At 40.4% G+C, this 12,516-nt stretch overlaps 1 long non-coding RNA gene across 1 annotated transcript in view; it reads left to right on the plus strand.

The window, feature by feature from the left end:
- Positions 1 to 5,709: 5,709 nt before the first annotated feature.
- Positions 5,710 to 12,516, plus strand: part of LOC109245343 (uncharacterized) — a 112,738-nt gene continuing 105,931 nt past the window's right edge. The window contains exons 1-3 of the long non-coding RNA XR_008422837.1: positions 5,710 to 5,816; positions 6,327 to 6,444; positions 9,338 to 9,372. This is a non-coding gene — a long non-coding RNA (uncharacterized LOC109245343). The remainder of the gene's footprint in view (positions 5,817 to 6,326; positions 6,445 to 9,337; positions 9,373 to 12,516) is intronic.

The following is a 12,516-nucleotide window of genomic DNA, read 5'->3' on the forward strand; positions in this document are numbered from 1 at the left end:
ATATCTAGGAGTTGAATTTCTAGGTCACAGGGTAAATTTACATTGAACTTTATTAGAAGCTGTCAATTGTGTTTTTTCTTTCTCTCTTTATTGTCAGTCACACTAGGGATAAATCAATGTTACTAATATTTTTATTTTTACTATTTATTTACTTATTTTGAGAAAGAGAGGGAGAGCGCATGAGCAGGGGAGGGGCAGAGAGACAGACTGGGAGAGAGAGAGAATCCCAAGCAGGTTCCACACTGTCAGCATGGAGCTTGAGGCGGGGCTCAAACTCACAAACTGGGAGATCATGCCCTGAGCCGAAAGCAAGGGTCAGTTGCTTAACTGACTAAACGACCCAGGTGCCCCTTACTAATATTCTTAAAGAAAAAACCTTTTGATTTTGTTAGTTTTTCTACTGTTTCTCATTTTATTTATTTGTGCTCTGATCTTTATGATTTTATCCTATTTACCTTGGGTTTAAATTCCTCATTGCTTTCTGGATTCTTAAGGTGAAAATCTAAATCACTAATTTTAAACCTTTCTTCTTTTATCATATAAGCATCTAAAGCTATAGTTTTTCCTCTAAGCACTGCTTTAGCTGTATCTCATATGATTCAATATGTTAGATTTACGTTAATGTTCAATATGAAATGTTTTCTAATTCCCTTGTGATTTCTTCTTTGACTCATTGGTTGCTTAGAAATATATCGCACTAAGTCCAAACACTTGAGGGACTTCTCGCTTTTTAAAACTGATTTAAGATGAATTGCTTTGTGGTTAGAGAACATACTTTGTATGATTTGAATCCTTTGAAAGTTATTGATATTTGTTTTCTCCATTTATTTTTTGTTCCATTTTTGCTCTTTCTTGCCCTTTGAAAGTTAATATTTTTCATATCCCATTTTCTCTCTTCTATTCGCTTTTCAGCTTAATTACTGTTTTAATTTCCTATTGCTGATATAGCAAATTACAATAGATGTAGTGTCCTAAAACAATGTAAATTTATTATTGTATAGTTTTAGAAGTCAAAAGTCTAAAATTAAGATGGCTACATTTCTTCTGTAGACTTGAGGGGAGAACCCACATTCTTGCATTTTCCAGCTTTTCGAGGCTGCCCATATTCTGTGGATCATTGCTCCTTTCCATCTACAAAACCAGCTATTATGTCACTCTGACCTCTGCTTCCATTACCACATCTCATTTTCTGGCCCTCTTTCACTTATAAGGACCTTTGGGATTGCATTAGGTCCACCTAGATAAAACGCGATAATTTCCTGATCTCCACATCTTTAATTTAATCGTTATCTGCTAAGTCACCTTTTCCATGAGAGATTACGTATTCACAGGTTCTGGGGATTAGGGTCTGTACATCTTTTGGGAGCTGTTATTTCACCTATCACAATGACTTTGTTCTATCTATTAGTATTTGCTGAAGGGATTATAATACACATCTTTTATTTATCATAGTCTAGCTTGCATTAATATTTAATCACTTTGTGTGTCATTATGTGTTAGGTAAGAACTTAACAACCATATAGTTTTATACCCTCCAATCCTTTGTGATACTGTTCCCACACATTTTACTTTTCTGTGTGGTATGCCTCCCAGAGGCATGTGGTATGCCAATAACTTTGTTATTATTTTTTCTTTAAACAGGAAATTTTCATTTAAAGGAATTAAGAGACAATAAAGAGTCTTTTATATTTAACCATATATTTACAATTTCTGGCATTCTTCCTTCCATCAGGTGAACCTGTTTCTGTCTTATACAATTTTCCTGTAGCCTGAAGAAATTCCTTTAATCCCATTATGAAGGTCTCCTGTTAACTAATTCTTTCAGGTTTTGTTTAGCTCATAAGGTCTTTATTTCACTTTCATTTTTGAAGAACATTTATGCTGAATGTAGAATTCTAGTTTAATAACTTTTTTCCCTTTACCACTTTAAAGATGCCATCGTATTGTCTTCCTGCTTTGCATGTCTGATGAGACTGCATTCATTTTTTTTGTTGTTCTTTTGTATAGAAGGTGTCTTTTTTTTTTTTTTTCTTTTTGGTTTGTCTGCATTTGTGATTTTCTCTTATTTTTGGTTTCCAGCACTTTGAATATTATGTATCTTTGTGTGGAATTTTTGTATGGGTTATTGGGTTTCACTGATTTTTTTTGGTTCTGTACATTTGAAATTTGGAAAAAAAAATGGAAAAAATTCTGCCATATTTTCTTAATTTTTTGTATCTCAATTTTTCCTTCATTGTTTTAAGTTCCAATTACATATATGTTAGATTTTTTGATATTATTCCACATACTATAAGGGTCTGTCCATTTTCATTTAGTCTATTTTCTCTCTGTGCTTCAGTTTCCTTGGTTCCATATTTGTCTTCAAGTTCACCAATATATTCTGCAATGTCAAATCTGCTTTTAATTCCATGCAATGAATATTTGACTTCAGATCTTTTATTTTTTAGTTCTGGAAATTCCATTTAATTGTTTCAAATATTTTCCCTTTCTCAGTTTAGATCCCTTATCCATGGAGTCATTTGTTCATATTTTCTTTTAAATATCTCAACATATTTACAAACCTGTTTTACAATTTTTATCTGATAATTCTAATAGCTATGTCATCTCTGAGACTGTTTATATCAATGTTTTTTTCTACCAAGGATTATGAATCACATTTTCTTGCATTTCCATATATCTAGTGCTTTTTGATTATCTGCTGGGCATTGTATATGCTAACCTATCGATAGTGTGGATTATGTCCTTTACTTATAAGGAATATTAGCTTTTGTTCTGTCAAGCAGTGAGTTAAGAGGCTTAGTTTAATACAGAGCAGAAGCGCTCTTAAAGTGTGAACTTTCATAAGTGAATGCCCAGGGTGTCCATCTTGGGATCTCCACTTTGCTCGGTCAATGTCCCATGTCATACCATGATAAGACCTCCAGAATCTTGGTTGGACCTCCCCATATGCTAGGCTTTCTGAAGTCTTTCAGTGAGCACGCACTGCATCGTTTTGTTTGAAGACTCACAGTGACCCCATGCAGATTTCTGGGAATCCTTCACTTTTCGCCTTCTCCTGACCTGCAAATTCTGGCGGCCGCAGTAACCCCAAGCAGATATCTGTTTCCTTTTTCCAGTGAGACCACCAATCTCTGTTTTGGTTTTACTTTCATGTGCTGCACTTTGTCAAGTGCTTCCAGGCAGAAAACTGGGGTAGATGTGAAGTTGATCTCTTGTACTTCCCTTTTTTCATGGATCACAGCCTTGTGATTTGTAGTGCCAATGTTTGAAATTATTTGCTTCATACAATTTGTGAAGTTTAGTGGCTGTTTACAGTGGCTGAGTAAGTCTGATACTCATTCCTCTATCACGGCCCAAACTGTAAGTCTATCATCAAAGCTATTTGAGTTTAATTCCAATTATGAAAACCTGCTAGTTCCCTTCTTGGTGGCTAAACCACCACAAGGTGCAGAGTTGACTAACAGTGGGCCGGCTACGTTGTATGTCATGTATCTATAGACAGATCTTATTTCACATGTGATTTAGTGATGGGCCTAATAGTGTAATCTCAAACTATTGTTGAGTATAAATATTAAGACATCTGCAATAACTGTGATGGGATTCTTATTGATGATAAGATCACAGGCATTGCTAATATTACTTGACTTATAATTTCTATTTGGCCTAGTTTCAGGTTCATTGATCTTTTCTTCTTCAGTGTCCAATTTGCTATTAAGGCTATCCAGTGAATTTTTAATTTCAGATATTGTATTTTTCAGTTTTAGAAATTCCAATTCTTTTTTTGCCCCCCACTCTCTGTTTTTATTAAGATTCCCTATCTTCTAATGCTACTGTGGTTTGCCGTCTACATTGATGGTTAAAGGAAGTGCAAAATCTCAGTAAGGGTACATAAATGTATTTTTTTTCCTCTCCAAATTCACGGGTCGCCTGGGCTCTAAAATATTAGTAACAGTTACCTCTGGGTGAGGATTATGGGAGATTGTTTTTTTCTTCTTTGTTATTTTCTGTTTTTCTCTCCTAACATTTCTTCAATGAGCACGTATTACTTTGTAATTATAAAGAACAAATGTAGCTGAAAATCTATTAACACTTAAGTGGCATGTAATATTCTTTTCAATAATGTTAATGTGAATTGAAAGTATACTGTATAATTTTTTCATTATTGTATATTCTATTTAAGGTGAAATGATTAAACAGACATGTCAAAATGATGGTGATTTTTCTTAAGGATGGAAAACATAGAAAAAAGCAATATGATTAAGATCATATTGATATCTTTTGTAACTGTTTTTTCAATTTTAACATATTTCATATCCTCTAATAAATTCATTTCATATATAGAAAAACCATTACTTTAAAAATGATAATTTATATGACCAGTATAACTGCAAATACTATGTGGTATATATGTGCATCTTTAGTCTATTACATTTTATTTTTCAGTGTTGGAATTCATAATAATTATGTCTTGTCATTGAGAGGAGATAGTTACTTGATTATTCATTACAGTTAACCACAAGTATCTAACCGGATTATTTAAAGGTATGAGTTATGTCGTGGGAGTAGGTTAAACTCTTGAGAAGTGAGTATTTTTTCCTTCAGGATATGTATTAAATCACTATTATGTGAACTGAGGTCATAAGCCAGTACTGATTAACTTCCAAATAATCATTTTAAGCAATCATTACTTAATATAAAATGATGCCACTTTCCTTTAGCTGTGTGTCTAATCCTGCTAGGCTTGGGCAGTGGCGTAGACAGAATAGATGCTGAAGGAAGCGGCATTTCTAGATAAATAGTGAACTCTATTTAAAAGGTGACCTATTTACAGATTTAAAAACACGAGACAGGTGACTGTTAAGTGAACCATCCCGTGGGACTTTAATAAAAGCACCAAGTCCTTTCTCTGAAGGTGAGCCCTCTTACAACTTGGGGTCTGGGGCAGTCCGTGGGATTCCAGCAGGTTCCTCAAACACTGCCCTTCATGGGGGAAAAGGTGCCCGAACTCTGGATTTTGTCTGCCTCTCCAGTGCTTCACTGCCGTGTTCTGGGTGCCATTACTAACATTACTCGGTTGTACATGGCTAAGTGATCCAGCCCGGGACCATTGGTGCATTTCCCTTAGCGCATCTGGCATACAGATTCATTTCTAGGGGTATGGAAACAGCACTCCATCTTGAGCCCGAGCCCCAGTGATTTGTAGTACATTCTGTATTAATTGCTCACTATTCTGGGAACTTCACATATCAATTTGACTCTGTCATATAGTGCGATCATTCACCACAAATGTGTTGGAAATATATCCTTGCAGCAGCAACTGCTGAAATGAACAGATATTCCTTTTTATCGTAAAATGAGTTATATCCTAGGCCCTCAGGCTTGAAAGGGGGTGTGTGCAGCCACCTACATCAATAACAAGGGAAAGAGAGACCTTCATGTATAAGTTTAGGTGAAACATCTGGCAAGTGGGCGATATTTAGATTGTAGGAAACATAGATGCTTGGCATCTTCCACGGTGGAGACGGTCAGGTCCTCCAGAAGCACAGTCGGCTCACAAAATGTGGTCGGGAAGCGTGCTCTCTGCTCGTCTCAGGAGAGGCCCCAGGACAGTGAGGGTGGCTGGGAGATTCCTGGGGCTTCGCATCACTTTTACGTCAAAATGAAGAGCAGTGAGAACAGGTTCCATCACTATTTTCCTCTCCAAGGCACTCCAGTTGCAAGAACTTTCTGGAATTTCTGTCAGGGCACAAATTCCCAGAATTGCATTTGGGCCCCTCACCTGTACTTCCTCTCTCTCCGCTGACCTCAGAACGCAGGTACCTCTTTATTCTGGGTCCTCCACAAAAGAGGATACGCCGTCTACTACTCTTAATCATTCAGACTCCCCTTTCTTGAGTATATAAAGCTGTTGGCAGGGGCGCTTGGGTGGCTCAGTCGGATGAGCATCAGACTCAATTTTGGCTCAGGTCGTGATCCCCACATCAGGCTCTGTGCTGAGTGTGGAGTCTGCTTAAGATTCTCTCTCTCTCTCTCTCTCTCTCTCTCTCTCTCCCCCCTACTTGTGCTCACACACTCTCTCTTTAAAAAAATAATAAATAAAAGCTGTTGTCTTGCTGATAACTACAGGGAGAGAGATAGGTATAGTATAAAATGACAAATCAGAGAGCTCGTAAGAAATCTAAAAAAAAGTAGAGTAATGGTCCCCCCTTCTCTCCTGGTCTACACAGAAATAAAAGGTGAGGCAAGATATCTCTTAGGGCTTGCCTATTTCTTTGCGTGTTCCTTCCAAGTTATTTCCGTCCACACCCCTCCCTTCTATTCTTTAGGATGAGCTGAATCCTGATTTTGCCTGACCGCACAGAACACAGCTTGCCGAACCACCCAATTATAGGAGATAACCGAAGCTCTGGGCAAAAATATGGATCGAAAGGCCCCACTCATGAGGTAAAACGTCAGCCTCTTCAGAGGAGAGAATCTGCTTGTCTGTGTTTTAAATAATTGCTCAGGTAATTTATATTATCAGAGAAACTTGGGAAACATGGTAGAGACCGGCTCTTAGCACCAAGTAAAAGTCCCTCTCCACTTTTCTATACACTTCTGGACTTCACACGGAGTGGGGGAAAGGTAAGGCTACACAAGCTGGTGTGCAGGGCACCTGGGCGGCTCAGGCGGTTCAGCGTCCGACTTCGGCTCAGGTCACGATCTTGCAGTTTGTGGGTTCAGGCCCAGCGTCGGGCTCTGTGCTGACAGCTCGGAGCCCGGATCCTGTTTCGGATTCTGTGTCTCCCTTTCTCTCTGCTCCTCCCCCACTCATGCTCTGTCACTCTCTCTCAAAAAGAAAATAAACATTAAAAAAAAAAAAAAAAAAGGAAGAGTAGGCCTGGTGTGATCTCCTGTCGTATGTGTGGAAATTGACGGAAACGTCCGTGAGAACACAGCCCCCTGTCACTGGGGTGCGGAATGGGTTTGGGTTTTGGTCTATGCAGTTCAGTCTTTGATGGTCTTCTACCCATATGTTGCAATACACAATAAATATTGTCCCTATTTTTAGAACTAATAAGAGCTTTTAAAAAAGACAGTCGCCTTTCTCAGCAACAGCCTGTTAAGCTTTCTCCACCTTCAGGAGGCCAGCACAGCCATTTGCGACTGATCACAGACAGCAGCTGAGGCCACCCCTCTGTGAACTGAATTTGATTGACGCTTTCATTCCTGTGTCTGGTTCCTTTTTGGCCATGATTAGATTTTCTGAGCCTCTTTTTTTCCTGTGGCCTTTTCAGGGAGCTCTGCAGAGGCCCCTGCTTCTCAGGAGAGCCATTCAGGGAGCCTGGAGATGGGCCGGAGCAGGGCTGCATGAAAAAAAAAAAAAAAAAAAAACAACAACAACAGAAAAAACCCAAACGCCAAACTGCATAAGAAAACAATCTTCCTGCCATCCAGCAAGTAGCAAAGTGCTCTTTTAATTGTAGCCGTTGCTATAATTTAAACGGAAAGTATTTTACATCCATTTTTCTCAAACTGCTCTAATCATAGTAGTTTTCGTTTTGCCTTAATGTAGCAAATACATCCGACTACTTAATTTTGCTCCTTTAGAAGATCGCACTTTACAATTAAGCGTCGCAGGCTGCTCTTGTGTGTTTCCAGAGTAGAAATAGACTGAGACATCTCCCTTAGTTATGCTATGACTTTAAAAAATTAAACTGTACTTCCAAATGACTTACTTCATTCAACTCCAAATGAAATAATGGCTTTAGATGTCTCTTGTATTTTAAATTTAGATAATTAAATTCAACACAAATCACATCGGGTATATAATAGTCAAATATCATTTTAAGAGATTATTATTTGAATGGATCATTTTCTCAGGGGCTACTATTTGTAGCTAAGTGAATAACACTGGATTCTGCCTATCCTTATTAATGCCTGGGTATCTTTTCTTGTTTTCAATCCTACAGATAAAAATCTTTTTCCAAAGACAGATATATAGGGAGAGACAAAAATTCCCACGGGGATATTGTACTTTTTTTTTTTCTCCTAGGATAGATAAATTTCTCCATACACTTATCTTGAAATATTAGCTTACCCATTGTCCAGAGAGTGGCACTAGATTGAATGATTTTAAGTGCACTTTGAGATTATAATTTTTCCTGTAAACATTGTGTTTCAGGTTAATCAGCATCATGGGTGGGTCCTCAAATGATCGCAGATCCCGTGCGCCGTGGGGGGGGGGGGGGGGGGGGAGGGGCCGGGGCAGAAGTAAGCAATCACGTTGGACGGGAGTCTGAACTTGATAATGTTAACCTCTCAAACTTGATGCAGTCCTCTTCCGATTATTCTCTTGCCAAATCTGGACCAAGAGCCTGAAGAAGTGTAGCAAACCTGCCACAGAACAGAAGACTTGCCTACGGGTGTCGGTCACGGTCGGCCACGTCGTCTTGTAACTTTTGCGATAACCTTACGCTGCTTGACGTGACTAGTTTACCTGTCTGTTCTCACTCTTTTCATTTGAATTAAAATTTATGAAATGCACGAAGAGTATAATTAAGAGAAGTTAGCACCATTGGGCACAGATGTCAGCCTCAGGCCAAAGAAAGGACTCATACCTGAAGGTAGAAGGTCTACACTTTTTCATTTTTCTGTGCTCATTGCGATCTGGGGAAAGGCACTGAACATTTCAGGGCTATGTCCTCCTCGTCTGCAAAGTGGAGATATGCTGGTGTGGCCCACGATGGACTTCACCTCTACCTTCACATCGAGCTAGATCACTTTTCCAACTGTGGTTCCCCCTCATTGTGTCCTACCGTGAATTGTTGTTTAAACATATGAAACAAGTCTAAAAGCGTCTTTAAATATCTATCGAATGCAAAGCATTGCCTTTAAGAGATTTGACATAGATCTTGGCCATCTTAAAAAAGATAGGATTTCGAGGCAGGATTCTGACATGAAGAGGGGAGAGGCAGTTATTTTTGGAAATCCTAAAAATTAAGCCTTATCTTTCCTGAAGAGAGAAAAATAGCTCTTAAATTTATGTTGACATGAATATTAAAAAAAAAACAAATTCCTCCTTTGGTTCTGCAGGCAGGCCTCAGATGGACTAGGGCTGATAGGCAGTTTGCGGCAAAGGCTTTCATCTGTAGCTTGGCTTAACTTTTTCTGAATTACATTAAAAAAAAATCGCTAAGCAGGTAACAAATTTCCTTAACTGGTTGGATGCAGCTTTTGCCTGTATTTAGGGTGTGTGATGCCTATTTTTAAAAAGCAGGACATAAATAAAAGATATAAATAAAATATCATTTCACTAACGTTTTTCTTTTTCTTTTTTCCTCCGGCTTTTTCCAAGGGTGTTGAAATCTGCTGAGATTTATTTTGATGAAGGTAAGTCGCTTCTCGTTATCAGGCAGTAAAGATGTTCTGTTATTGTTTACTGTTTCAGCAGCTCTGAAAGGTGCCATCTGAACACTTGTGGTTATAATAGGCAGAAACAATGAAAAGCCATTTTTTTGCTGGTTATGTCCAAAGCTTTGATTTACCTCTTCAGAAGGTGAAAGATCTATTACTGACACCTAAGGTGGTTTTGAAAGATAACGGGTCACGGAGCCTCGTGAGAGACTTTCGAGGTTTGATCTTGGGAACAATGGTTAGTAGATGGAGGACGGTTTTCAGAGATGTAGATCATGGTCACGGACGCTGTGAGGCTTGTGCGGACCAGGCGACCGCTAGGTATAGTAATCCAGGTCAAGCAGAGAAGGTATAAAGTCATCACCTTGAGTTGCTTCTCGGAAAATGCCATGTGTTAAAGGGAGCACGTGTGTCTCAAGGGCAGTAATGCGGCCTGATCGTGTCCATATATAACAGACAACCCTAGACTGGGGAACAAGAGGACCTACCTGGGTCTGATGCTGGCCATGTATGTGATCTTGAGCAAGTTGTCTGCATTTTCTGGAACCCAACCCGGACTAGATCGATGACCAGGGAGCTCAAATCCCCCAAATGAATTCATTTTATTTAAATATGCATTTATTGAATATCTAGATGTTAGGCATCTAAATGTGAATAAAACTCGGTTCTGGTGGTGGTGTTGAGCTAGATACAAAGGTGAATATGGACAGTGCAGTGTAGTGAGAGACATATTGGAGAATGGATATGGAATGACAGACACACAAATTTGGAAGCCATTTCTTTAGGGGTAAAAGGACTATTCAGGGGAAGTGAGGTTGCTTCTGGACGTCCTACGTGATGGTTCAGAGAAAACAGGCTAACAGGGAAACAAAAGTGTTTCCCATAAAGGGCCAGACAGTAAATGTTTTTGGCTTTGCAGGCCACTTGGTTTCTGTGACAACCACTCTACTCCGACATAGCACACAGGCAGCAATGGTAAGCGAACATACGTGACCGTGTTCGGATAAAACTTTATTTATGGAAACAGGCCAGCTTTGGCTGGCTTGCAGTCTTTAGTTTGATGACTCCTGCTACACAAAGATGATTTGCGAAGATGAACTTCATCAAACACCCTGGTTAACTCATTGTGGCGCTTTTTCCCATCTTTGGGATTTTTACGAACGTGACTTCACAGACTTGTATATGAGGGTGTATGTCTAAACCTGGGCACGTGCATCAGGAAACTGCTCATATCCTTGCAGCACTTACAATTTCTAGGCGTGGGAGCCCCGCTTCCCTCTCCCACACTTGCAGCTCATTGTCTGCCAGAGCTATGAGGCCATGCATGGGGAGCGGGGCAGGCGTGACTCTCCCCTCCCCTAGGTTCTCAGTCAGTGACTGACTAGACGTGGCGGAGGAGTGTCTGGGCTCCTGCCCCCTGGGGGGCGGGTTCCCTCTCAGCATGGGCTCCATGGACTGTGTCTGAGCTCTCCAGTGGGATTAAGTCCAATGGCCCGCTGTTGTACCTTGCGTCACAACACGCTCTTATTGGCTTATTTCCTCCCCTGTGTCCCGTACCTCCTTCGCCTATACGTCCACGCTTATCTCCTAAAGCACCACCTTGTACTCAAACCCATACACTGACATTCGTTCTGGAGGAATGCAAACCAAGACGGTATTTGGGACATGAAGGACATAAACTCACCTCTATGTGATTACTTAGAAACTCCTCATTTAAGCGAGGCTGTGGGAAAACAACAACAACAACGACGACAACAACAACAACAAAACGGTTCATGAGTTCAAGCCCTGTGTTGGGCTCCGTGCTGACTGCTCAGAGCCTGGAGCCTGCTTTGGATTCTGTGACTCCCTCTCTCTGTGCCCCTCTCCTGCTCATTCTCTGTCTCTCAAAAAATAAATAAATGTTAAACAAAAATTTTGTTTTAAGAGATGGTGTGGAAAGCCCTTCTCCAAGTAGGGTCGCAGTGCCATTATTGAAGATTTTATTTGGATGCAGAGACCCAATATTTTTCTTAACGATTGACAATTTCCCTACTTATTGGTTAGGGTCAGTAGCAGAGGCCCCCATGATCTCCCTCTTGATGACCCCCACCCCTGCCTGTGGCTGATGATAGTACCCCCCCTGCCCCTCTCTCAGGCACCTACATTCATCTCTTTTCCTCCTTCTTTAGGGCCAGGCACAGGTGCATCCTGGATATGTTGAGTGATCAGGGTTGGAGGAGGTTTGGAGAGATGGGGCTTACTGGGACGGCTTGGGAGGAGGTGAGGCCGGACACACTGCAGAGGAGGGGTGTGGCCGTGATGGGCCCCGAATGACTGGCTGAAGAACTTGGATTTCATCTTGCACCTAAGTTGAGCTACTGGCCATCTTTGAGGACAGTGGCAAGAGAGCTCAATAACATTCAATAAGTACTTGTCGATGACCGACATACGCTACAAATAGTGAACAGGTGCAGCAGCGAGGACAGGGAGATGCTGAAGCGTCATCTTAAAAGTCACTTTAGGAAACCCCTCCTGATCCTGCAGGTAGACGGCACCCCTCCGCATCCCACTGTTCCTTCTAATATGGCACCTCCCTCACTTTGGTGCATTTATGAAACACCACCCGTCTCCACCCCTACAGCCTGTCTTATCCACTTCCGCATTGAGCTTTGTGCTACAGTTAGCCATAATTAATGGGCTTGCCCAACTTTTTTTTTTTTCCTTTATGTGTCACTAGGTTAATAAAAACATTGAGCTCAGACTCTAGGGAGAGAGAAGTCATAATCAGTCAACACGCTTCCTGAGAGGGGTAGTCTTCTTGCCCAAAGATCATCGATCATCTTTACCCTAATGCCCGAGACCTCAGGGCTCTTTAAGTGGAGCTTAGTTAGTAAGCTGTCTCTTTCTCCCTCTGCCAGATAAACGCCCAGAAAACTCTTAGACCCCTGGTTTATGGATCTGCAACCTTTTTGAGTAAGGGGAACTCCATTAAGTATTCATTGTGAAGATTTTCAAACATACACGAATGTCTTAATAATGAGAACAGTAATAATGAATCCTCATATGCCCTTGACTCAGATTCAGTTGTCCAGAGTTTCCCTTTCTTGTTTCCTCCATTCACTTCTTTTCATTTTTGCT

The sequence above is a fragment of the Panthera pardus genome, unplaced genomic scaffold (genome assembly GCF_024362965.1).
Source record: "Panthera pardus isolate Hobbes unplaced genomic scaffold, ASM2436296v1 HiC_scaffold_17, whole genome shotgun sequence".
Lineage (NCBI taxonomy): Eukaryota > Metazoa > Chordata > Mammalia > Carnivora > Felidae > Panthera > Panthera pardus.